The sequence below is a fragment of the Lepidochelys olivacea genome, assembly GCF_965140295.1.
Source record: "Lepidochelys olivacea isolate rLepOli2 genome assembly, chromosome: 7".
Taxonomy (NCBI): domain Eukaryota; kingdom Metazoa; phylum Chordata; order Testudines; family Cheloniidae; genus Lepidochelys; species Lepidochelys olivacea.
The window spans coordinates 124,510,966-124,537,939 of record NC_140417.1 but is presented as its reverse complement, the minus strand read 5'-3'; the positions used below and the strand labels follow the sequence as shown (position 1 = coordinate 124,537,939).

The 26,974-nt window shown below is 46.9% G+C and overlaps 1 protein-coding gene across 3 annotated transcripts in view; it reads left to right on the top strand.

The window, feature by feature from the left end:
• Nucleotides 1-26,974, top strand: part of ARMH3 (armadillo like helical domain containing 3) — a 184,780-nt gene that overhangs the window by 102,048 nt on the left and 55,758 nt on the right. The window lies entirely within an intron of this gene.

The window sequence follows — 26,974 nt, the reverse complement described above, 5'->3', positions numbered from 1 at the left end:
TCATTGCCGATGGGGTGTTCCATGGGGCGGGCAGGCGCTGGGAAGCACCAAGCACCATGTGGGCACCACCGTGTAAATAATCAGTGGCATTGGCCATATTTTCCAGAAGGGGAAACTGAGGCCCAAGTCCACACTAAACGTCAGGAGCAGAGTCCAAATTGGAAGTGCCCTGAGGCATGCTGCCTTCCTGGGAAGTAGAAGGTAGCTCGGTGGAGCTGTCTAGGTTCTTTGCAATTCTTTCACAACAGACAACAGCGTGTACAAGGCAAACTCCCTCTGAGGGCACATTTCAAGGAAATACTTGTTTTATGTGTCTCTTAACCACCTTTACAGGTTTCGTCTGTAAGTTTCATTTCCTCACTTAGAGCTTCCAGAAGACTTACTTTGTTCCCATCTTTATTTTTCATAAACAGATCTGAAAATGAAACCTTTGTGGGCAGATAATACTCCCTAAATGAAGCCGCAGAGCAGATAGCATTTAAAGTGTCACAAGTGTCTGCCCTTGGAGTGCTCTGGAACTGCAGAAGCCTCTCTAAACTGGGAAGGGAGTATTCACAGGTGGAAAGCATGTGGCTGCTCAGGTTTCTAGGCTTGATCTGTAGCCTGTAAACGAGCAGGTTCACTTTCCCGTCTGGGCACTCAGTCTCCCCAACACTTATTCATTAAAAGTGATCCTCTCAAGCAGCTGAAAAGATAAAAGCAAACAATTGGCAACGTGATTTCCTTCCCACTGCTGCCCTTGCCGGGGGCACCCAACAGCCGGCAGAGCGGGTGGACGGGGGAAACTGGCCCCATAGGCTCCTGTTTTAGCTTTGAGAGAGATTTTTGTTGTTGTTGCTCCGTGCATGCTGTTCTTCCACCCTCCCTTTCAGTTCAGATCCCTTCTGTGTCATGAATTGTAGTTCCCTGTGGGAGGCTGTCAGAGCCCCTCTTCCTGGGCAAAGGTTTTTGAGTAGGTCCTGGTGATGCCACTACAGTATCACTTAGAACCCTGGGATTTCTTTAATCCGTATTAGCCTGGTGGCCGGCCTGCGTGCAGCCCAGACTGCGCTTGGGGGAGCTGATCATCCAGCAGTTGACAAAGATTGTATCCATGCCGCTTCAACTTGAGCAAAGCTCGCGTGGACTTGCCTGCCGACCCTGGCTGGGCTGAAGTGGTGGGTTCTGTTGTGAAGCTGTGTTCTTCCGTCTTGCAGGCGGGGCTTCCATTTCTGTGGGCCGGACTTTCAAGACTATTGCACGTAAACCATCACCCTGTTTCCCATTTTAGTCTCTGTAATTTCTTCTCGCTGCTCTGTGCTGTCTGCTGGGGCCTGCAGCATCTGCTGGTCACACGTACTGTGTGAAAGGCAAGAAGGGCTGCGTTTCTCCCAAGGAAGGCAAGGCATTCTGATTTAGGCAGGTTGTTTATGCAGGTCTCAGTTGGTCAAAATGTGGGCACCCCTGCATCTTGGACTGGCATATCATGGAAGCTTTAGAAACTGGCTTTTACCCTTAATCCCAACCAGTGGCTTGGTGCCAGTGGGCCATTGTCTACTGTTGGCATGTTTTGTTCAAAGACTCTCAGCTTCCACCGTCAAGGACACGCATTATGAAAGATTTGGGTTGTTCTCTGCATACAAGCAGAGCTACGTTTTGGTCCTCATTGTGATGGCTGAAGTTAAATTACTCCCAGGATGGGAAGTTGGTGGTTGCCTAGGGATCAGTGATCATGACCTGATTGCTTTCAATAAAGGCAAATGGAGGACAGTCCCAGCCAATGATATACACACTTAGTACTTCAAAAGGGCTCATTTCCCAAAGATGAAGAAAATTATTAGTGAAATTGATTGGGAGGAAAAATGTAGACAGAAAAATATGAATGAAAAGTGGGAGTATTTTAACTGATTAGGTGGCCAAAAAGCCACAACACCACAATCAAGAAAGAGGACAACTTTGGCTAAAAGCCCATTCTTGTTCATTTGGGGGAGTGAAAGCAGAGATTAGAAATAAAAAAGCAATGTCAAACATGGGGAAAAAGGGGAAATAGATTGCAATCGATATAAATGAGGAGTCATGAAGTTTAGCAAATTGATAAGGTAAGCTAAAGACCAGGGAAACTCTATGGCTGGCAGAGCCAAGGGCAATAAGGAGGATTTTAAGTATATTCGGAATGAAAGAAATCCAAGTGGTGGTATAGACCCATTATCAGATGGAGATGGTAACATTGTTAATAATGAAAAGGCAGAAATTTTTGAGATATTTCTATTCAGCGTTTGAAAAGGAGCAGGATGATGTATTGAAATCACACGAGGATGAGGAAGTACTTTCCAATCCATTAGTTACTGCGGAGAACAGTGGTGCTGGAACAGTTTTTATAATGGGGGTGCTGCAGATGGAAATCATGTATTTGGGTTGTTGCTACCACTTCAAGCCAACAGGTCTGGCAGCACCCCAGTTCCAGCACCTACGATGGAGAATGTTAAACAACATCTGCTAGAGATAAACATTTTGAAATCTGCAGGCCCAGATAACTTTCACCCGAGAGTCCTAAAAGAGTTGGCTGGGGAGATGTATGGCTTGCTGCTGTTAAATTTTAATAAATCTTGGAGTACAGGGGAAATACCAGAAGACTGGAAGAGCGCTAATGTTGTGCCCTATTCATGAACGGCAAGTGGGTTGACTAGGGTAAGTATAGACTGGTTAGCCTGGGCAAAATAACGGGAACGCCAATCCAGGATTCAATCACCAAAGAATTAAAGGCTAGGAATACAATTATTGCCAACAACGTGGTTTTTTGGAAAATAGTTCTTGCCAAGCAAACCTGATCTCATTCTCTGAGGTAAGTTTGGTTGATAAAGATAACTGCAGATGTAATTTACTTCACTTCTGTAAGGGGTTTGATTTAGCATCACATAGACTCATAGAATATCAGGGTTGGAAGGGACCTCAGGAGGTCATCTAGTCCAACCCCCTGCTCAAAGCAGGACCAATCCCCAACTAAATCATCCAAGCCAGGGCTTTGTCAAGCCTGACCTTAAAAATATCCAAGGAAGGAGATTCCACCACCTCCCTAGGTAACGCATTCCAGTGCTTCACCACCCTCCTAATGAAAAAGTTTTTCCTAATGTCCAACCTAAACCTCCCCCACTGCAACTTGAGACCATTACTCCTCGTTCTGTCATCAGCTACCACTGAGAACAGTCTAGATCCATCCTCTTTGGAACTCCCTTTCAGGTAGTTGAAAGCAGCTATCAAATCCCCCCTCATTCTTCTCTTCTGCAAACTAAACAATCCCATGTTTGTCTCTCTTCATAAGTCATGTGTTCCAGTCCCCTAATCATTTTTGTAGCCCTCCGCTGGACGTTTTCCAATTACACATCCTTCTTGTAGTGTGTGGCCCAAAACTGGACACAGTACTCCAGATGAGGCCTCACCAATGTCGAATAGAGGGGAACGATCACATCCCTCGATCTTCTGGCAGTGCCCCTACGTATACGTCCCAAAATGCCATTGGCCTTCTTGGCAACAAGGGCACACTGTTGGCTCATATCCAGCTTCTCGTCCACTGTAACCCCTAGGTCCCTTTCTGCAGAACTGCTGCCAAGCCATTCAATCCCTAGTTTGTAGCGGTGCATGGGATTCTTCTGTCCTAAGTGCAGGACTCTGCACTTGTCGTTGTTGAACCTCATCAGATTTCTTTTGGCCCAATCCTCTAATTCGTCTAGGTCCCTCTGTATCCTATCCCTCCCCTCCAGCGTATCTACCACTCCTCCCAGTTTAGTGTCATCTGCAAACTTGCTGAGGGTGCAATCCACACCATCCTCCAGATCATTTTTGAAGATATTGAACAAAACCGGCCCCAGGACCGACCCTTGGGGCACTCCACTTGATACCGGCTGCCAACTAGACATGGAGCCATTGATCACTACCCGTTGAGCCCGATAATCTAACCAGCTTTCTATCCACCTTATAGTCCATTCATCCAGCCCATACTTCCTTAACTTGCTGGCAAGAATACTGTGGGAGACCGTGCCAAAAGCTTTGCTAAAGTCAAGGAGCAACACGTCCACTGCTTTCCCCTCATCCACAGAGCCAGTTATCTCGTCATAGAAGGCACATGTCTTTCTGGTTAAAAAATAAGTGCCATGCAATGTCGATGAAGCATAGGTAAAAGGGATTAAGAACTGGCTAGGTGACAGAGAACACGAAACAATGGGTGTTGCTGAGAACAGCCCACCTTAATTGAGTCGTCTCATCACAGGTGGTATGGCAAGACCCATTGTTTCGTGTTCTCTGTGTATATTGTGGCAAAGTGCCAGCACTACTATGGTGGGTCCCGCGCTTTCTCTTCTTGGGGGGGGTGCAGGGCGCCATTTCTCGCCCCCCGATCTGGGGTATTAACTGTCTCACTAGTATCCCAGAGAAGGGGAGTGGAGAGGGAGGGACCCGGGCCCGCCCTCTACTTTGGGTCGCAGCCCAGGGGCCCTAGGGATAGCAGCAAACCACTTGAACTGTTGATTCCTTCCCCTGGGCTACTTCCCTCTCCATCCCTTCAGCTTGTGGGGCTTCCTGCCCTCTCTCTGCTTGGGCCAGGTTTCTCCCAACCCCTTGTGTCTGTGGAGTCCCTCTGCTCTGCACAAGCCGGGTTTCCCTTTACCCAGGGTCTTGGTCTTCTGGTCCGCCACAGCACTTCTCCAAACTCTTCTCTGCTCCCCTCCAAACTGCTGTCTGCTCCAGCACCAAACCACTCTGCTTCAACTCCTCCAACTCCCTGATTGAAGCAGGGGGTTTTATCAGGTGACTGGCTTCAGGTGCTCTAATTAATCTATAGCAACCTCTCTTCCCTCTAGGGGGAATAAGGCTTTCATCATCCTGGGGCTTACATATCTCCCCTCCATCACCCTCCTGCTGCCCTCTGGCCATGCTGTATCACAATATATTTCTTCCTACTGTATTTTCCACTGCATGCAGCCGATGAGGTAAGCTGTAGCCCATGAAAGCTTATGCCCAAATCAATGTGTTCGTCTCTAAGGTGCCACAAGGACTCCTCGTTGTTTTTTTTACTGCTGTGCATGGGGTTGTTGGTGTCAGGCACAAATGGTTGAGTTGTGTTGATTTTCCAATATGTCACTGCTGCACTGATTGGCTGAAATAAGAAACCCCAGTAGCCAGTGGATGGAAAACTGACCTTCACACCTCTGAGGAAATAAGCAACTTTCAAGGCAAGTGATTTTTTTGAGGCTAATGAGCCCCTTTATGTTAACATCTTGCAGGTTTGCATTTAATGAGAATTTTATTATGGCCAAGTTCAAAGGGACTGAGATGGCTCACACAGAGGGAGAGGTGGCCGCTGAATCATTGTACTCTTTTAATAGACTTTCTCCTGATCAGTAATTTTCTCAAGGTGAATAAATAGATTAACACAATGATTAATAGATTGAACTTCCCCATTATCTGTAATGGGGAATGTCTCTACAGCTTGTAGCGAGGTGTAATAGATCTTTTGATTCATGTCTTAAGTGATTCTATTTGTCCTGGTAGAACCCATCTCAACTTGGAATGAGACTGGCTAGAGTCAGAAAGCCCAAGGAGCTGCCCTGGGTGGTACTTTTCCTTTGTGCAGAAGGCACCGCTGGTTCTGCGGCTGCTGTCTGCGCCCTCACAGGAGATATTTGTGGGGCAGCGGGTATGCGGAGCATCACTTGGGCATACAGAAGGGATACGCTGGCTGTCAATCTGTGTGAGCAGCCAGACTGTGTGTGGATAGCTTAGATTTAAGTTTGAGACTGTGATGCTGTTTGCATTGGTATAGCCCTATCTCCCAGCTCTCAAATGACAGCCCCTTGCCATCTTCCAGGTGCTCCACAGAATGAACTCAGGTGCCGGGGACTGGAGTGCTGGGAGAGGAAGTGGGTAATCTCTTCTCTTCTCTTCTCTCTGGGGGAATATGGAGTTTACTCACTTTTAGAGACAAAACTATTACAATAATTAAAGAACAATGTAATTGATAAGTTGGTCTGTGAGTGACTGCTAAAAACACATTTTACTGGCACATCTCATGTTTACCTCCAACGTCACCAGAGCCTAAACCCAATGAGGGCACATCTGCACCTCCTTAGTACCTGCCTTACCACTGCCTGGCCTGCAACGCTGAAAAGGTCAGCTTACCCACCTTTTTTTTCACCACTCCACCACCGGAGGAGGGGCCGTACAGGGATTCCTTAGAAAGCTGCAGCCTGTCTGGTACGCTGCTGTGATACATGCCGTACAGCAAGGAGTCCAGTATCTCAAAGTGGGGTGAGACATGCTTGTGGTCTAGGAATATTGTAATGAATCGCTGTAGGGTTTACACAGGAGTCCTGGGAAGACACTGTGCTTCTATGCAGATCACAGGGAGCGCCACTCAGCTTGAGAGTGCAACGAAGGGTCCGTGGTGACCAGCAGATGAGTAAAGAGGGAGGACGAGCTTTGGACTGATCTGATGGGAACTGGAATAGCCAAGGGAAGTGTAAGATAAATAGAAATGTACAATAGTGCAACCCTCAAGCACTAACTTAGCAGTTGAAGAGGCAGAGGGAGCCTGCTTGGCTGAAACAACATTAGGGGATCAAGTGACCAAAGAGGTTGGCTGTACACATTGTGGGACCGGCTAGTGCCTCTCAGATCCTCTTCCCTTCCATTGTGATAGGCAGTGACCCACGGTGGTGGGTGAACGTAGCCAGGCCTAGGTGGAAGAACAGTTAGATGATGATCACCTGCACACTATGCAGCCAGGCTCTGGCAGGCAGTGGGAGTAGTTTTGTGGGCTCTGCTCTGACATTCAGGCTGGCTTGGTTTGCTCTCTAGGTCTGTTGGTATTGATTGGTATGCCCAATTGTAAATGCTGACTAGTGACAGAATGATGACTCAATTAAACTGCTCACTGAGGTATGTTTTAATAGTAATGACCTTTGGCATGCTGCCACTGCTAATCAAACCTGGCTGATCTTGTGTTATAAGATAACAAAAGGCCTTTAACTAACTAAAACAATTACTCCTGGTGCCATTGGTAGTTTGCTTTCAAATCCTCACCCCTGTTATTGCCACGGTTACAGCTGGGATAGTTACAGGAATGCAGTCTCATAAGAGTGCTCCCAGGAGTGAGCTAGCAAATGTCTTTTCTCCAATAGATGCTGCCCTGTGTCATGCAGACTCCTGTTAGCAAGACACCAGGCTGGAGGAGTGGAAAGAATTTTCCAAGCTGCTTGGAATAGAGGTTTTTTAATTTGTTGTATTAAAATCCCTTTGCACCTACTTTAATTAAGCTTCACGACTCCCGCGAGAGGTAGCTGTGTGTAATAATCCTTCTTTTCCAGATGGGTACCATGGGGTGCGGAGATTGTGACTCACTCAAGCGAGGGCACCTTCTAGGAGTAGAACCCAGGAGACCTGGACTCTTGGTCTACTCTACGCATTCGGCTGCTGTTTGAGGGGGCGGGTTGGAAGATCTCTTCTTGTATATCATATCTTCTGCAGTTTTTGTTGCGAGGGACTTTGGCATGGAAAAGCGGAGCTTACATGCTGTGGTGACTGTGGCAAGAGAGGATCTTGGTTTCTCTGAGTTTATATGCTCTTGCTGCTCATTCGCCACCTGACCTCACAGGTCCCTATTAGTGAAATCCTGGAGCCCTCTGCAGCAGCTAATTCTGACGTAAACAGGATTCTGGCTTTACCTGGGGATGGAGTAGGAGTAGATGGAATCTGAGGAGCAAAGATCCTGTTTTTCCATGCCAGCATGGCTAGTAATTTAAAATGGGAGGATGGGGGGAAAAAAGCAGCAAGTAACAAGCATCACTGTCTACACATAGGCTCTTCCAGTTTTCCATGGAGTCACCACTTGTTCTTTCAGCTATTTTTTCACTAGTTTCTTGTTGTTTGTCCCTTCTCCTTGTGTGTAACTCTCCAACAGAGGCAGCTGAAAATCACATCTCTTCGTAACAGTTGTGTTGGTTTCCATTTGTTGCAATTTAATCAGTTGACTCACTTTGATTCGTTTCTCTTATGGTGCATGAGCCCGTGTCATTCTGCCTTGGTTTTCCTTCACCCTTCATGCAGTAGCTTAAGTCAGATGCTGTTGCTAATGGCATTGGCCCAGTTCCAGGAGTAGGGCGTGTTAGTTGAGTGGCGTTCTGGGTCTGGTCCCACCCACACAGAAAGGATAGTGCAGCTCCCATCATGTGCAGCTCCCATCATGTGCAGATCAGGTAGGAAGCCATCCGGTTTCACCAAGGGACACTTCCCCTCTTTCAGCGGCTTGGGTCTGCTCTACACTTGAACTGTGCTGGCATAGCTCTCAGCTAGGGTGTGACTTCGACGATGCAGCTCTGCCAGCAGACGCCCTGGTGTAAATGCAGTGACATTGGCACACGAGTCCTTTGGACTCACTTCGCTTGGGGATCTGGTGTATCAGTTATACAGGCCGAAGGACTCTCTTGCTAGTATAACTTGCGTCCACGTGGGGGAGGGGTTAGTGGGGTCACCGTACCAGCCGATCAGTGTAGACCAGGCCTAACTCCCTCTGCCCAGATGCTGTCCCAGGTGGCCTCCGAAGGAGCGTGGCAGTGTAGGAGGCTGACACGAGTGCCCCAAGGCTGTTGGCTCTGGTTTTCTGGCAGCCCAAGGCACTTGCCAGCCCCAGTGCTGCTGTTCTGCTTTTAATGGCTTTGTTGCTCTTTTGGGTTAATTCTTTTAGGGGTTTTGCCTCTTGGACAAATGGAGGTTTGTGGAGCTGGCTGAGGTGCTGCCTGGGCCGGATCGTGCTGCAGGGGAGCGCATCCCGGCATGCGGCTATGACTCCCCCTTTGACAGGGAGAACGCAGCCTGCAGTGGTGCAAACACCTGTTGGTTGACTTGGCAATCCTGCTGCCCCAGTTACCCACCCTCTCATCTCCTCATGGCCGCAGTAAGCCGACTCCCGGGCATGTAGGCCCACTCAAAGGTGGGGAGGAGCACTTTGCTCCCGAGTCTCTGCCTGCTTCAGCCAGGCTTTCTGGGTTTCTCTTCATTGCCTGTAATCGGAGGAGCCCCTTCCCTTCTCCCCACTCAGAAAGGCAACAAGGCAGGGACGGGGAGGGTGATTTCCAGGCAGACCCATCCCTGCACTCCGGGAGCCTACTGCTCTGCAAAGTTGTCCTGCCCTCTTCAGGTGAGGGCCCGTTCTGCTCAGGCGATGGTAGCATGCTGGGGGAGAAGGGACCCTCTGCTGCAGAACTGCACTAGTCAGCTGCTTGGGAATCTCTCCCTATGTTCAGCAAACATGCCAGCCTGGCTATGTGGGTCTTAGCAGACAAGCGTTTACCTACCGCATGGCCCCACAGTATGCCAACATTTTTATGGCTGATTTAGAACAACGCTTCCTCAGCTCTCGTCCCCTAAAGCCCCTACTCTACTTGCGCTATATTGATGACATCTTCATCATCTGGACCCATGGAAAAGAAGCCCTTGAGGAATTCCACCATGATTTCAACAATTTCCATCCCACCACCAACCTCAGCCTGGTCCAGTCCACACAAGAGATCCACTTCCTGGACACTACAGTGCTAATAAACAATGGTCACATAAACACCACCCTATACCGGAAACCTACTGACCGCTATTCCTACCTGCATGCCTCCAGCTTTCACCCTGACCACACCACACGATCCATCGTCTACAGCCAAGCTCTGCGATACAACCGCATTTGCTCCAACCCCTCAGACAGAGACAAACACCTACAAGATCTCTGTCAAGCTTTCTTACAACTACAATACCCACCTGCAGAAGTAAAGAAACAGATTGATAGAGCCAGAAGAGTTCCCAGAAGTTACCTACTACAGGACAGGCCTAACAAAGAAAATAACAGAACGCCACTAGCCGTCACCTTCAGCCCCCAACTAAAACCCCTCCAACGCATTATTAAGGATCTACAACCTATCCTAAAGGATGACCCAACACTCTCACAAATCTTGGGAGACAGGCCAGTCCTTGCCTACAGACAGCCCCGCAACCTGAAGCAAATACTCACCAACAACCACATACCACACAACAGAACCACTAACCCAGGAACTTATCCTTGCAACAAAGCCCGTTGCCAACTGTGCCCACATATCTATTCAGGGGACACCATCACAGGGCCTAATAACATCAGCCACACTATCAGAGGCTCGTTCACCTGCACATCCACCAATGTGATATATGCCATCATGTGCCAGCAATGCCCCTCTGCCATGTACATTGGTCAAACTGGACAGTCTCTACGTAAAAGAATAAATGGACACAAATCAGATGTCAAGAATTGTAACATTCATAAACCAGTCGGAGAACACTTCAATCTCTCTGGTCACGCGATCACAGACATGAAGGTCGCTATCTTAAAACAAAAAAACTTCAAATCCAGACTCCAGCGAGAAACTGCTGAATTGGAATTCATTTGCAAATTGGATACTATTAATTTAGGCTTAAATAGAGACTTGGAGTGGCTAAGTCATTATGCAAGGTAGCCTGTTTCCTCTTGTTTTTTCCTACCCCCCCCCCCCCAGATGTTCTGGTTTAACTTGGATTTTAACTTGAAGAGTGGTCAGTTTGGATGAGCTATTACCAGCAGGAGAGTGAGTTTCTGTGTGTATGGGGGTGGGGGGATGTGAGAACCTGGATTTATGCAGGAAATAGCCCAGCTTGATTGTCATGCACATTGTGTAAAGAGTTGTCACTTTGGATGGGCTATCACCAGCAGGAGAGTGAATTTGTGTGGGGGGGTGGAGGGTGAGAAAACCTGGATTTGTGCTGGAAATCACTTTAGATAAGCTATTACCAGCAGGACAGTGGGGTGGGAATAGGTATTGTTTCATATTCTCTGTGTATATATAAAGCCTGCTGCAGTTTCCACGATATGCATCTGAGGAAGTGAGCTGTAGCTCACGAAAGCTTATGCTCTAATAAATTGGTTAGTCTCTAAGGTGCCACAAGTCCTCCTTTTCTTTTTGCGAATACAGACTAACACGGCTGCTACTCTGATACCTACCGAGCTGTTTACCCTCCGGTGAACCTTTCTGTCCTCCTGGTCCCCTGCCTCCTTAAGGTGGTAACGGTTTGTGAGGTTTGGGCAGAATCTGCTTAGCTCATGTTATTTGCATCCCCACCCTGTTGCTTGAGGCCCTGCTGTACAGATCCCATCTGCTCTGCACCATGGGCTGCAGGGCTGGAAAGAGGGCAGCCCTTACCGCCAATTCTTTCCTGCGCGCTGGCTGCGGTGGTGCAGACACCTGCCCTGCAGGTGTGTTGGTTAAGCTGCTCGCTACCTGTGTGTTCTGACGGGAAGGTTAACACCTGGCACAAAGCTTCAGCTGTGGAAGTCACTGGGAGCAGCTTCTGTGGGCAGAGAGGGTAGAGTCAGTGGCTGAAGGAGGGGAAAGCATTTCTCAGTGTGATTGGGGTGACCACCTGATTGCATGGGAGTGCAGCTGACCCATCTGGCCTGCAGAACTGTATTAGCAGGGGAGAGCTCCCTCTCTCGCTTTGCTGGCTCAATGGTGCCTCTGTTGAGAAACACAAAAATTGCACGTTAGCAGTGGCTGGGTTTTTGGGTGGTAGAGTTGAATAGCTCCAAGCCACTAGACGCTTCCATTCTAGCTTCAGAGGGGTTTGCAGAAAATCACCTGTTGGACCTAAACTGCTTGACTAGACTGGATTTCCACCTGTGTGCCAATGATTGGTGTTGTCTGTGATAGCATTCCACCCATTTGTCTGTTTCATGTTCCTCTGGTTGGAATGGGAACACGCTAATGGCCTTTTTGGTTTAAGTTTGCTGCTAATGGCCCAGTAATACGCCAGCAGGGGATGCCTTAATGAGCACACTGATGGCCTCTTTAAAGTCACTCCATCTGCCCATTCTGAAGTGACTTCTGGATCTTCCCTGGCTGTTATTACTGGTTAGGTGTGAAGGCAAGAGAATCAGAGGTACGCTTGATATGTAACCAGTAATAAAATATTTGAATCTTCCGAAGCCAGGATGTGTTTTCACCAACAGGTTTCCTGCATCTTAAGGTTGTTGTTCAATGTCAAAGACAACCAATAACACAAGGCTTCGGTTTTTACCAGCAGGGTCCTAGTAACTAGCCCTGTGGGATTGTGGATAGCCTCGGTCCAGTTCCTAGTTGACAAGTGTCACCCTCATTCTTGACCCTTTGTTGGTAGTCACAGCCTAGCAGAGAAGCCAGGCATGGACCCTGTGACTGGCGTACTCGGCTCCTGGTGTTGGTCCTACCGGGTCAGGGTTGAAGGATGCTTGGACAGATTCTGCCCATGCTGTGCCTTTTTTGAGAATAAATACAGCTTCCCTGTCTCCACTGGTACCAATCTAGCAGTAAAAATTTACTTAAATGAAGGAAAATCATTGAGCTGTTTTCTTCATAACCCAGACAACATAAATACAGTTGTGAGCCGGTGATGTTTTAAATAACGTCTTCCTCACCAGAAAACCAGCGCAGTGATGCTGCAGCTCTGATGCTCATTTAGAGGAAATCTGTTGCTCTCTGAAGAATAGCAGCCACCCGAATTATTCTGCAGTTGGATTTTTCACTAGAAATGGAAACGTTCTCTTCTCTTAATTTTTCCTTTAGGACTAAATTGACAAAGTACCACCTCATTAAGTACATCTGCTCGTTAAGATAATGAAGTGCCTACCTTAGTCGTATACTGAAAGCAATGATAATAGATCGTTAGCATGACTCCAAAAGCTGCAGTCAATTTGAGGATTACACCAAAAATGTGGAAAACAGTCCCCAGAAGGCACAGAAAGCTAAAATATGACTTTTGTTTTATTAAAAGAAAACAGTCCACGTTGGTGGAAATGCATCCAGCTTTCAAGGGTTAGATGTTTTGTTTTCAGGAGCTCTCTCTGATGTGCACGGAGCAGATTGTGTCACACCGATAGAATTGGTGTTAGGATCACAGCAGCCAGGGAGTGCCTGATGGCACAGCCGGAGATGCTTGGAAATCGGAACACTGGCTGTTGAAAAAAGGGGAACTCTAGTGAATCGTTCTCTCTCTACACACTTAAAAACATCTCTTAGGTTCAGGCATCTTTGCATCTAATTTAGAATATTGCAGGGCTTGACCGGGGCTGAACTATAGTGGCTCAGAGAGCCCATACCCATTTTCTGGGAGGCTGCCATCTTGTGCTTCAGAATGTGAGTGTGAGATTTAAAACAATTGCTCTTGCCCTTGGAGCTGGAAAGATCATGGTCAGTCAGGCTGCAAATGGGGTGAAAACGAATGCAGTGCTGTCTGCATGAGTCTGCACACATTTAGAAGCTTCGAGGTCTGACTTGCCCCATTCATCTCAATGGAGGGCTAATGCTGAAGGCTCTGATGTTTGACATGCCAATATTAGCTATTTCGTTGCTGAAAGGGAAGCACCCCAGAGGGAAGGACAATGATGGTCTTACGAAGAACTGCACAGTCCATTCTGTGTGCCATCTCACACTGGTGTGAGGCATGCAGGGCAGAGCTTGAGAATCCCATGCGACCCCGGTAGTGGAGTCCTTGCTACTTTTCAGCAGGGCATCCTGAGAAGAGGCTCTTCCTTATGCTGGCCAGGGTCTGGGGAGGGGATCACAGCAGCAAACTCCTGTTCTGTAGGAGAATAAAAACATTCTTGCAAATGTCTTTTCTTCTGGGGGTGGGCCGTGGGGAGGGCTCTGCAGGGCGCTGGACCTTGCTGGTGGACCCTGAGCCCCAAAGCTATGTCTTGGTGCATTAGGGATTCATTAGGCCATTGCTGCGTGTGTTAATTACCATGCCGTTTTTTCTCCTCCATAGCTGGATTATGAAGAGTTGCTTGGGTCTGTTTGGAAGGGTTGGGGTGTCATGGCCAAGGAAAGGATGAATTCAGCTGTCCGGACCATTGACTTTCAAGGATGGTTTTGGTTACAGTAACAAGAACTGCTGCCCCTCGGTGCAGGAAATATAACTGGGTGTGTGTGCTGTGAAGGGCGATAAAAGCCCTTTATTCCAAAGAGACACGTACAAATGATGCTGCCCAGACATCAGGGGGGCGGAACCTTCCATTGGATCTTTCTTCCTGAAGGTTGTGCATTGTACCAATTAATGTAAAGCTTTCTCTGCTGACGTGGGGGTGTGAACATGATACTCCTTATTTTATAGACCATTCTTTACGCAGTGTCTCCAAAGGCTTATGGAGCTTATCAAACAGGGGCATGTGCGTGTATTCAAAAGACCCATTGCTTTTATTTAGACTTTTCCCTCTGGTGAATTATTTAATATCCTGCATATAATTTTGTGGCATAATTGATTTGCTTTGGAGTTAGAACTCTGCATTAACGTTTTATGGACATTCGAGATAAGCACACGTTCCCTTCTAGTTCCAGCAGCCAGTGGTCTGCCATATGTTCCCAGGTTCTTCAAGCATTAGCTGCTTTGAGGTCAGCCCCGTGTGACATGTAACGACTCGACTCGGTGGTGGAGTGGAGACAAGCTGTGGAATTTGCAGTGGCTAATACCCTTATTCCATGTCCTGTGGCTTCTACAGCTCAATACAAACATTTTCTCAAGTGTAAGAGGTCCAGAGGGAGCACCCCCGCTCCCCCGCCCCATCCTGGGGCTGCTCAGGAGCTTGTCATTGGGCCAGGAACAAGGTTGCTTGCTTCACTTTAACTCTGCACTCAGTGGGTGAAGGTTTGGTGTATCAGGAGCAATGTAGTCACTGACAGCCCCATTTTATAGCTTTTGCAAACTTTGATTAGGGTCTGGCTCAGTGTGATCCCTTTGTGATACATACAATGCTCAGAACACACTTGACCCAACAGAGAGATGCATCCTGCCTGAACAGAACCTGTTTATCAGCTTAGAATCATAGAATATCAGGGTTGGAAGGGACCTCAGGAGGTCATCTAGTCCAACCCCCTGCTCAAAGCAGAACCAATCCCCAACTAAATCATCCCCGCCAGGGCTTTGTCAAGCTTGACCTTAAAAACCTCTAACGATGCAGATTCCACCACCTCCCTAGGTAACGCATGCCAGTGCTTCACCACCCTCATAGTGAAAAAGTTTTTCCTAATATCCAACCTAAATCTCCCCCACTGCAACTTGAGACCATTACTGCTTGTTCTGTCATCTGCTACCACGAGAACAGTCTAGATCCATCCTCTTTGGAACCCCCTTTCAGGTAGTTGAAAGCAGCTATAAAATCCCCCCTCATTCTTCTCTTCTGCAGACTAAACAATCCCAGTTCCCTCAGCCTCTCCTCAAAAGTCATGTGTTCCAGTCCCCTAATCATTTTTGTTGCCCTCCGCTGGACGTTTTCCAATTTTTCCACATCCTTCTTGTAGTGTGTGGCCCAAAACTGGACATAGTACTCCAGATGAGGCCTCACCAATGTCGAATAAAGGGGAAAGATCACATCCCTCGATCTGCGGCATGCCCCTACTTATACATCCCAAAATGCCATTGGTCTTCTTGGCAACAAGGGCACACTGTTGACTCATATCCAGCTTCTCGTCCACTGTAACCCCCAGGTCCTTTTCTGCAGAACTGCTGCCAAGCCATTCGGTCCCTAGTCTGCAGTAGTGCATTGGATTCTTCCGTCCTAAGTGCAGGACTCTGCACTTGTCGTTGTTGAACCTCATCAGATTTCTTTTGGCCCAATCCTCCAATTTGTCTGGGTCCCTCTGTATGCTATCCCTACCCTCCAGCGTATCTACCACTCCTCCCAGTTTAGTGTCATCTGCAAACTTGCTGAAGGTGCAATCCACACCATCCTCCAGATCAGATTTCTTTTGGCCCAATCCTCTAATTGTTCTGGTGGCCTGTCTTAATTCACGTCCCTTAAGAACGTAGTTTTCAGGATACCTATATAAATCCTTAAATATTATCCAGACATATATTTGGCAATGATTATGATGACCAGTACGTTTCTGGCTTATATGCCACCCATTGGTGAATTCTTATGCATCTACCTGACCAGAAGGATCCCTGTAACCCCTATGTGTGCCCTCTGCCAGTTGGTGCGAGGGGGTCCCTTGGTCACACTCCTCTACAGATTTTCCTTGCTATGAGTGTTTTAGTGCAGATTTTGATTAGTTTTGCATTTAGAAATTCTCTGCTGAGCCTTCATATGTTTGACACTGTAGCAAAGTGGGATTTTGTTGCAGCTGGTTTCATGTAGGTGTTGTTCTAACTGGTGTCTGTAAGGAGCAGTAATAGATGAACCTGGTCTGGAACACCGTCTGTGGACTTTTTTTGCCACACTATACACCGAAGAATTTTTATTTAGCTTTGGGTTGGCAAGAGGCTACTTTAAATTCATGTCTTTCCTCTAGGTTGAACATAGCAGAAATTTTAGGAATAGATGAAGACCAAAGCAGCTAGGCTACGTCTCATCCCCTCATCATTCTGCTGTCGGCAGCACAGCTCTGCAACCAGCGGAGATCTGTCATTTGAATCAATTCCCAGCAACAGTGGAACCAGGGAGGAGCTGGCGGAAGCTGTGTCTGTCTAGCAATCTTGTTTCGCATCTGGCCCACGGTCTTTGAAGAATTCAGTGAACTTTTCTTAGTTTCATCCAGTTAAACAAAACTTCCCCACATGTTGTTTGACAAAGTTTAGCAGCCCCTGGTAGGACTGAGTTTGCATAGCAATTGGCTCGCTCTCCGGGCCCTTGGTGTGTCTGATCGCATTTTTTAATGTGGTTGGCAGGGTTGCAAGCGGAAGCAGCCTGGGCCCAAGGACAGCTAGAGGACTTGAGCTTGAGTGCTTCCAATCAGTTAATCTTCATGAGCCAAACTAGTCACTCAAGGAGAAGAACAAAAACACTTTTTGTGCAGTGAGGACAAGGAAACAATCAACAGAAAATCTTCCCCTTTGGGGAAAGAGCATAAGGTGCGATTTGAACTGATTTGATACAGGAGTATTGAGAGAGCTGGCCAGCTGCTGGGAGAACCATCTCTCCTAAAGTTCTTAGCAGACATGCCAGGGTTTCCAAAAGAGCTAAGCCCTCCCCTCAGAAGGATTGGTGGTGCCCCCCCATCCCAAAAACACTGGTCACCTTCATTAGAAAATGGTCCAAGTAGGCTGCTAAACACTGAGGGGAGGGAGGGGTTCTAAAGCAAAAGGCATGTGAATGCATCTTGTTTGGGTCTTTGGGTGTTCGTAGAATCATAGAATATCAGGGTTGGAAGGGACCTCAGGAGGTCATCTAGTCCAACCCCCTGCTCAAAGCAGGACCAATCCCCAACTAAATCATCCGAGCCAGGGCTTTGTCAAGCCTGACCTTAAAAACTTCTAAGGAAAGAGATTCCACCACCTCCCTAGGTAACGCATGCCAGTGCTTCACCACCCTCCTAGTGAAAAAGTTTTTCCTAATAGCCAACCTAAACCTCCCCCACTGCAACTTGAGACCATTACTCCTTGTTCTGTCATCTGCTACCACTGAGAACAGTCTAGATCCATCCTCTTTGGAACTCCCTTTCAGGTAGTTGAAAGCAGCTATCAAATCCCCCCTCATTCTTCTCTTCTGCAGACTAAACAATCCCAGTTCCCTCAGCCTCTCCTCAAAAGTCATGTGTTCCAGTCCCCTAATCATTTTTGTAGCCCTCCACTGGACTCTCTCCAATTTATCCACATCCTTCTTGTAGTGTGTGGCCCAAAACTGGACACAGTACTCCAGATGAGGCCTCACCAATGTCGAATAGAGGGGAACGATCACATCCCTCGATCTGCTGGCGATGCCCCTCCCTATACCTCCCAAAATGCCATTGGCCTTCTTGGCAACAAGGGCACACTGTTGACTCATATCCAGCTTCTCGTCCACTGTAACCCCCAGGTCCTTTTCTGCAGAACTGCTGCCAAGCCATTCGGTCCCTAGTCTGTAGTAGTGCATTGGATTCTTCCATCCTAAGTGCAGGACTCTGCACTTGTCGTTGTTGAACCTGATCAGATTTCTTTTGGCCCAATCCTCCAATTTGTCTGGGTCCCTCTGTATCCTATCCCTACCCTCCAGCGTATCTACCACTCCTCCCAGTTTAGTGTCATCCGCAAACTTGCTGAGGGTGCAATCCACACCATCCTCCAGATCATTTTTGAAGATATTGAACAAAACCGGCCCCAGGACCGACCCTTGGGGCACTCCACTTGATACCGGCTGCCAACTAGACATGGAGCCATTGTTGTCCTTACAGTGTCAGTAATGGGATGATTGTGATGTTCGCTGGGGCACTGGGGTTCCTGTTCTGTTGAGTTTATCTTTGTTTAATGTAAACGCCTGATGCCACTCCCTTCGGTCAGTCAAAAATCACTTTTCAGCTTCAACAGGACAATAAATGTGTTCTGTAAAATTCAGAGGCCGGCCAACAAATTGCCATTTGGAATTCATACAGCTGATAAATGTGATCTCCTTAAAGGGAAATCTATTCATTTGACTTAGTGCTTCCATGATTAATAGCTTGCCAGATTAAATTGCTCCATAAAAGTGCACACTACTTTATTTGATCTCCTCCTGGTGTGATTAGCTAGGCCATATTGTATGTTAATTACATTGACATTTTTCTCTTCCTTAGTTTAATTATTTTATAAATGTTTGGCCCAGCATGCTTTCTGTTAGTATGGGTAAAAGCCATTATGTTTTGCTTTTTTTGGCCACTGCCTTCTGCCTTTTTCTCCAGAAGGATCCTGAATTGCTTTATAAAGGTAGCAAACTGCTACAGAGCTCACACTCGGGGACCTGTTCTTTTGCCACTGAAACAGAGCAGCTGTATGAACAGTGCACAGCTGCACCATGCAGTCACTTAGAACAGGGGCTCTCAAATGGAGGTCGCGAGCTGTCAACCTCCACGCCAAACCCCGCTTGCCTCCAGCATTTATAATGGTGTTAAATATATTAAAAAGGGTGTTTAATTTATTGTGTGTGTGGGGGGGCGGTTGCACTCAGAGGCTTGCGACATGAAAGTGTTGCCAGTAAAAAAGTATGAGACCCACTGACTTAGAATAAGAAATGAAGAGCACGTGTTTCAAAGTGACGCTCTTGGTGACCGTTTCGGGAGCAAATACCCAAGCAGGAGTTTGTCCAGAAGGCTGAGACTAGCCCACTTCCTTTTGCAGAAAGTGCTGTGGAATCTTTATTGACCCCAAAAAGTCCGGTTCTGTGTTTTGTGTCTGCACCTGAAAGACCGCAGCTGAGCATTCCCAGCTAGGCTGGAGTGTTGGTTCAGGGCTGATTTAGCCTCATTCTTGGGGGACTCCTACTCAAATACTCACCTGGTTCAAGCCTGTTTTTCTTATGGGGTCTGGCCGGATCACAACACAAGGTGGTGAATGGCAGCACACTTCTGCAAACAGCCTAACATATTAAGGGAAGTCAACACTAGTCAATCTGATGTAGATTCCAGGTAAAGCCATTTGTTAAGTGTGTGTGTGTGTGTTCACGCGCATTATATGTATAAAAATTTCCTCAGACTCCTGAAGTACCAGTTCATTCTCCTTGCCTTGGAAAGATATCATCAGAGTTTATTGTACAGTACAAACCTGATTACTTGCAAAAAAAATAAAAAAACAAAAAACCAACGACAAAAATCCCTAGGTTGATGCAATATTAAGCTTGGGGATTTCAGTGCTCACAAGTTAATGTTCTCACAGCAACATGAATATGGCCTCATTTCACAGTGGTATTTTTGATTACCGTTTACGCTCACTAGATAGAGCAGTGGTGGGCAAACTACGGCCCGCGGGACTGTCCTGCCTGGCCCCTGAGCTCCTGGCCCGGGAGGCTTGCCCCGGCCCCTCCCCCACTGTTCCGCCTCCCACGTAGTTACGCCTCTGCTTGGGCAGCGGGGCTGCAAGCTCCTGCAGCTCTGAGTGGCATGGTAAGGGGGTGGCGGTGGTGCGCGCGTGCAGTGGTGGGGGGGTTGGGTAGGGGGTACTGTGGGGCAGGCAGGGAGCAGGGGGCAATTGGATGGGACGGAGGTTCTGGGGTGGTCAGGGGTCAGGGAACGGGAGGGTTGGATGGGGGTGGGAGTCCCAGGGGCCTGTCAGGGGGCGGGGATGTGGATACGTCTGGGAAGCCAGAGGACGGAGGGTTGGATAGGGAGTGGGGTCCTGGGGGGCGGTTTGGGATGGGGGGGGGTCCCAGGAGGGGGCAGTCAGGGGACAAGGAGCCAGGGGGTTGTATGGGTCGGGGGTTCTGAGGGGGACAGTCGGGGGTGGGAAGTGGGAGGGGGCGAATAGGGGGCAGGGGTGGGGGCCAGGCTCTTTGGGGGGCACAGCCTTCCGTACCCGGCCCTCCATACAGTTTCATACCCCAATGTGGCCCTTTGGGCCAAAAAGTTTCCCCACCCCTGAGATAGAATATTTACAATGTGGCCAAGTTAATATAGGAATCTGTGTTTTTATTCTCTGACGTCTCTTGATCTAAAGCTGAGGCCCCTTATTATCTGTCTGCCCTTTATCTAGTTTTTTCCAGATAGGATAGTGTGTGTCTTCCCATGGAATTTATCCCAGAAGGTTGACACAGGCTTTCATATTAATGAACCCATTGTTTTACTGACCAGGGCTCCAGAGCCCAGGATGTTAAATGAGTGCCTAAGTTTTACCTCTGTTCATAGCTTTTCAGGAGCAGTCTAAGTAACTGTTTGCTTCGAAGGCTGTAACAAGAACAAGGTGCATTCAAGACCTCCATTGCCTGCTGGGTAAAGGATTGCATCTTATCAGTTTGCAATAACAGCCATAGGTCACATCTGGAGTTCGTCAGATATATCATTCCTGTCCCAATATTTCAACCCCATGAGCTTGGAGGGTTTGAGGTATCTACCTTCTCTGAACATTATATATAATAGGGGAGAAGGGGGAAATAGGTAGTAATAAATATAAATCAGAAGCTAGGAATTGTAGAAAATTTATAAGGGAAGCAAAGGGACAGAGAGATATCTATGGTCAGCAGAGATAAGGACAGTAAAATCTCCTCCTTAAAGTATATTAGGAATAAAAGAATCCTAAGAATAGTATTGTGCAAATAACTGCAACAGTGGCAAAGCTAAAGCCAGTTTGGAGGAACAAGAACATCTCCCTGAATCCGAATTGAAATTGCTGTATGCACTGATCATCTCCATTTTTCTGTATGCGTGTGAGACATGGACCCGTACAGCAGAACTTGAACGGAAAATACAGGTGGTAACGGTGAAATACTTCCGTAAAATCCTGGGCATCTCCCACTTCGACCACGTCACTAATGAAGAGGTCCGCAACATCATCACCCAACGCGCTGAATCATATGAAGACCTCCTGATGACTGTGAAGAAGTGCAAGCTGAGGTGGTACGGCCATGTAACAAGATCTGGCCTATCCAAGCTCATCCTCCAAGGGACAGTACAGGGGAAGAGGAGAAGAGGTAGACAGAAGAAGAGATGGATTGGCAACATAAAAGAGTGGTTGGGAATGGACTTCACGGAGACTCCAGCACTGACATACAATCGTCAGGGTGGAAACAATTGGTTGATTGTTCATCAGTGATGGTGCCCCAGCGACCAATGCTGTTAAAGGAGTGATGATGATGAAGAATAGTATTAGTTCATTACTAGATGGAAATGATAGAATTATCAATGATAATGCAGAGAAGGCAGAAGTGTTCACTAAACATTTCTGTTCTGTATTTGGGGAAAAGCCAGATGAGGCAGTCACGTCATATATGAAGATGAAGAAACACTTTGCATTCCAGTAATAACTCAGGAGAATGTCACAGTAGCTGCTAAAGATGTTTTAAAATCAGCATAGAAGAATCACAGAAGATTAGAGTAGGAAGAGACCTCAGGCGGTCATCTAGTCCATCCCCTTGCTCAAAGCAGGACCAACCCCAACTAAATCATTCCAGCCAGGGTTTTGTCAAACCAGGCCTTAAAAACCTCTAAGGATGGAGATTCCACCACCTCCCTAGGAAACCCATTCCAGTGCTTCACCACCCTCCTAGTGAAATAGTTTTTTCCTAATATCCAACCTAGACCTCCCTCACTGCAGCTTGAGACCATTACTCCTTGTTCTGTCATCTGCCACCACTGAGAGCAGCCTAGGTCCATCCTCTTTGGAACCCCCCTTCTGGTAGTTGAAGGCTGCTATCAAATCCTCCCTCACCCTTCTCTTCTGCAGACTAAATAAGCCCAGTTCCCTCAGTCTCTCCTCATAAGGTCTCTATAACCTTCATTCAAGAGTTTTAAAAGATCTGGCTGAGGAGCTCTCTGGGCGGTTAATGTTGATTTTTCATTAAGTCTTGGAACACTGAGGAACTTCCAGAAGGCTGGAAGAAAGCTGATGATGTGGCAGTATTTGATAAAGGTAATTATAGGCCTGTCAGGCTGACCTAGATCTTGAGCAAGATAATGGAGTGGATGATATGGGACTTGATTTATAAAGAACTAAAGGAGGGTAATGTTTGTGTGCATTAATTACATCTGTTTATGGAAAATAGATCCTCTCAAACTAACAGTCTCTTTGTTTGAGAAGATTGCAAGATTGGTTGATAAAGGCAATAGTGTTGATGTAATAGACTCAGACTTCTGTAAGGCGTTGGGTACTTCTTGGTGCCACGTGACATTTTGATTAAAAAAACTAGTGAAATAAATAACATGGCACACGGTAAATGGATTAAAAACTGGCTAACGGAAAGACTTAAACATGTACTTATAAATGGGGAATTGTCATCAAGTGAATGTGTTTCCAGAGGGATCCCACAGGGATCTGTTCTTGGCCGCAGGCTATTTTAACATTTTTGTCAATGACCTGGACGAAAACATAAAATCATCACACATGAAGTTTACTGATGACACAAGAATTGGGGGCGTGGTAAATAATGAAGGGGACGGGTCAGTGATTCAGAGCGGTCTGGATTGCTTGGCAAACTGGGCACAAGTAAACAGTGTGTGTTTTAATACAGGTAAATGTAAATGTACAGTTCTAGGAACAAAAAAATGTCGGCCATAGTTACAGGGTGGGGGACTCTATCCAGGGAAGCAGGGGCTGAAAAAGATTTGGGGTCCATGGTGGACAAACAGCTGAACACAAGATCCCAGTGTGACTCTCTGGCCAAAAGGGTTAATGCGCTCCTGGGATCCTGCCATGGGCTTTGGGGTGCAATCCGACTAGTGAGAGGTTGAGTCACTGCCTGCCCTGGATGCCTCAAATGCTTTTCTATAGTCAGCAACAGTCATGCAAGTCACACCCTGAATGTTCATGTATAGATGCAACTCTGACCCCAACAGCCTGCCAGCAACCAGCCCCTGGTGTCTGCCAGCCTTGCTTGCTACTGCAAGGTGACCCCAAAACACTCCAAATCCTGAATTTTCACAAAACCATGTGCTCTGCCAGCCCTCCCCTGGACAGTTCAGAGAAGTAATCAGGGTTGGTTGTTTCTCTGAAGACACAAAAGCACGTCACAGCTTATTAACTTAATGAGGGTATGTGCACCCTACCGTTTAAACACAGTACCGACTTGGTTTAGAGTAAAAATAAAACAAATGTATTAACAATAGGACATAGGTTAAGTGATGACAAATAACAGGAAAAGAGTCAGAAAGGGTTACAAGCAAATAAGTGTGAAAATATGCAAATGAAAGGCTACAATTTAATTTAGCAAGGTTCAGGCTTTGGTTAAGCTGGTTTCTCACCTATACTGCATTCAGTTTCCAGAGACTTCAACGCACTCCCCTCTTTCTCCCCCATTGGCTGAAGAACCCATTTTTCTCAGGTTGCAAGAGCTCTGTTCTCCTGTGTCCTGTCTAGTGATGGATGCTATGGATGGCTTCTGTTTTTGCTCATATCTTCCAAAGTTCAATGACTTTTGTTTCAAGAGGCAGGAAGACCTCATGCTGTTCTTCCATTCCTGTGGATTCCCATCCTCCTGCTGGTTTCTGTGTCAGTGGGGTCTCTGTTGTTTTTGGTCATACCTTGCTTAATCTCACTGGAGACAGGGAGATAGCTGCCTTCTCTCCTGTCTGGCAGGGAACCTGTTTCTCCCTGTTTGGCCATAGACTTTAAAGCATAATATCACTAAGTATCCATATTTCCTCCTATAGTGTTCATATGTACATTTCACAATGTTACTAATCACCGGTGTGTCATTAGCATGCAGAAAAGACCTCCCTCTATACACTTTTATAATACAGTAAGAGTGTATACAATCACTTGATTCAGTTGCTCATTGCTTGAGGTTCATCCCCTTGTCTTTACGGACCAGTTAACCTTTGCAAAATGTTCTTTGAAAGGCAGATCCCAGACCAAGTTTCTCTCTCTGGCTGCAGCATAGGTGCCATGCTGTCTCCTCCCGCAGCTGTTGGCTTGATAATGTTGTTTACCTAATATGTAAAAATGGATCTTCATTGTCTTTGCCTGAAGACCAGGCTGGTCAGAGAATCAAATACACATTCCTTTGTCTAAAGCACCTGTGCTTATGCATTGCTGTCCAAACACATTTTAAGAATATAATTCTAGTGCATATTCATAACTCTTTGTACACACACTGTGCATACATCATCCAAGAATATTAACGATTAGTGAGTTGTTTGTTTTCTAGTGCTATCTTACATGACACACTTTGATACCCCAACTCACTCTGGCTCTAATCTGTATGCGGACTTGGTCTGGCCAGCTGAAATGCATTACCTGACACCAGTGAACCTCTGGCACGGGAGGGTCACACCATGGTCCTTACCAAGTGGCGGGAGGGCCAGCCACTGGCTGACCTGGAGGCAGCAGGTCTGAACCCTCTTTCCTGGACAGGGCATCTGCCACCATATTTGCTTTCCCTTTTATATAGAAGAAACCTGTTTTGTCCCCTTTGTCTGTGTACAGACTCCAGGACATAATACCGGAGAGTATCCACAATTTCACCTCCCAGCTTGTTACAAGCATTCATAGTGCTATCAATGACCAGTGTGAGGTTAGATTTCAAACAGTCTATTACATGTCACCATTTAAATCGGTATCCTGACACCAGTGCGTGAGGTATAGTGAGCATGTCAGGCCTAACGAGTCGCTGACACAGAATTGTGAACCACAAACAGGCCTCTGTGTCATGGGAGCATAAATGGGGGCATCTCAAGTAGAGCAGAGAAGTTTATTTTATTTCTATATTTGACACTGGTGCGACCGCTGCTGGAAAATTGTCTCCAGCTCCGTTGCCCACAAGTCAAGAAGGATGTTGATAACTTAGAGGGGGGCAGAGAAGAGCCATGAGAATGATTAAAGGATTAGAAAACCTGCCTTAGTGTGAGAAACTCATGGAGCTTAATCTATTTAGCTCAAAAAGAAAAACTCATGGAGCTTAATCTATTTAGCTCAACAAGGAGACGGTTAAGTGGTGACTTGATCAGTCTGTAAATACCATACGTGGGGAACAAGTATTTAATACTGGGCAATCAAGATGATCCAATGGCTGGAAGTCGAAGCTAGACAAATTCCAACTAGAAATGAGGCATACATTTTTAATAGTAAACAGGTTCCCCAGGGTCATGGTGGATTCTCCATCACTGGCAGTTTTTTAAATCAAGCTTAGATGCTTGTCTAGAAGCTCTGCAGTAGGGATTATTCTGGGGCAGTTCTCTGGCCCATGCGGTGCAGGAGGTCAGACTGGATGATGATCACAATGGGCCCTTCTGGCCTTGGAACCTATGAAGACTTTTCAACACTTTTGTTTCTTGTTACCCCAATTTAACTCAAACACCTGAACAAACAGAGGGGTGGGATAGAATCATAGAATATCAGGGTTGGAAGGGATCCCATAAGGTCATCTAGTCCAACCCCCTGCTCAAAGCAGGACCAATTCCCAGTTAAATCATCCCAGCCAGGGCTTTGTCAAGCCTGACCTTAAAAACCTCTAAGGAAGGAGATTCTACCACCTCCCTAGGTAACGCATTCCAGTGTTTCACCACCCTCTTAGTGAAAAAGTTTTTCCTAATATGCAATCTAAACCTCCCCCACTGCAACTTGAGACCATTACTCCTCGTTCTGTCATCTGCTACCATTGAGAACAGTCTAGAGCCATCCTCTTTGGAACCCCCTTTCAGGTCGTTGAAAGCAGCTATCAAATCCCCCCTCATTCTTCTCTTCTGCAGGCTAAACAATCCCAGCTCCCTCAGCCTCTCCTCATAACTCATGTGTTCCAGTCCCCTAATCATTTTTGTTGCCCTTCGCTGGACTCTCTCCAATTTATCCACATCCTTCTTGAAGTGTGGGGCCCAAAACTGGACACAGTACTCCAGATGAGGCCTCACCAATGTCGAATAGAGGGGAACGATCACGTCCCTCGATCTGCTCGCTATGCCCCTACTTATACATCCCAAAATGCCATTGGCCTTCTTGGCAACAAGGGCACACTGCTGACTCATATCCAGCTTCTCGTCCACTGTCACCCCTAGGTCCTTTTCCGCAGAAATGATCATTGCTAAGCATTCAGCATCCTATGCACCTTCAGCTAAGGGTGAGCTTCTGGGCACTCCAGTAAAATCAGGGCAGAGCATGTTTGGACACTTCCAATGATTCTTTACCAAAAAAAAAAAAGCAACAAGGAGAAATTTTATTGTGATGGGCCCGATCCTTTCAGACAGCCTTTATATAGCAAAGAAGCAAGCAAGGGCATAGTCCGATTGTTTGTTGCACAGCACCATTATAAGTGGGGGAAAGGGGTGGGGATTTTTAACTCTGATTTACTATTCTCTCTGTATGGTAGGTCATCAACTGCCAGGCTATAAATAGCTATTCAAAAGACAGTTTTGCGCAATCCTCTGTGGGCAAACCTCAATTTCATTAAATCTGAAATAAATGGTCCTCAGTTTTGACTCAGTGTGCCAAGCAGACAGGATAGAAAAACAAATGGATCAGGGTCAGAGACCCCAGCTGTAACTCTGCCTCAAATGATCACTGATCCTTAGCCGTACGCTCTTATCTGGGGAGACCAGCCAAGGTGAATATAACTGACAGTAGC